An 884-nucleotide genomic window follows, 5' to 3' on the forward strand; every position below is an offset into this window, starting at 1 on the left:
CCTTCCTTTGTGTAAAGCTCCTCCCTGAAATAAAAAGGAGACGCAGACTGAAGCCCGCATGCGTTACGGCTTGCAGGGCATGCATTACGGGTAGGCATTGCAGTTGGCAAGGTGTGCATATTGCTTGCCTACCCATGAGGTTTACAATGCAGGATCTGTCTGACACCAGTGTCGCATCCACTCTAGTCTCAGGTTGTCTTCTTTTCTCTCTTGTTGCGTCTTTGTGTGTATTCTTTCTCTATCTCTGTCGCTGCCAGATCTCCCTACTTCGTGAACCAAACCCCCCAGTTGAGGCCAGTTCTCGACAAGTTCAGTTCCAATTCTAAGGGCTATAATCTAAGGGCTTCCACCAGTCTCTATCAGACCAGTAAGATTGCTGGGTTTTGTTTTGTTTTTATGATTTTGAGTTTTGTTCCACATTTTTATCCCACTCTCTCCCGGACCTCCTATTGTGATCCCTTTCAGAGTGGTCAGCAGTGGTAGCAGGACACCACCTAGTTCTTCTGGTTTCAGGGTTGTGGAGACAGGGGTTTACGTGGACCATTAGTCCTGTGGAGTGTTTCCTCTGTCCTTGAGTTTCTTCATTCTTCTTTGATCCAGATGAGGAGAGAGATCAATAGTTGCATCATAGATGGCTGTTCACAAGCTTTTAAGACCCCAGTTGCTACTTACCAAAGTAGGATGTAGAACATTGTCTTTGTGGATTATGTTATCCTGATTGGACTTCACATTGGTGTATCCAAGCTAGCATTGTCTATTTTTTCTTTCCTTTTTCTTTTTCACATTTTATTTTGAATTAAGTGAAGGCTTTACAGAGCGGATTATTAGTTTTACATTCAACAAATCATATACTTTGCTTCATTACAGTGGTTGCAATTCCTTCC

This window comes from Chrysochloris asiatica, unplaced genomic scaffold (assembly GCF_000296735.1).
Source record: "Chrysochloris asiatica unplaced genomic scaffold, ChrAsi1.0 scaffold00138, whole genome shotgun sequence".
NCBI classification, from domain to species: Eukaryota; Metazoa; Chordata; class Mammalia; order Afrosoricida; family Chrysochloridae; genus Chrysochloris; species Chrysochloris asiatica.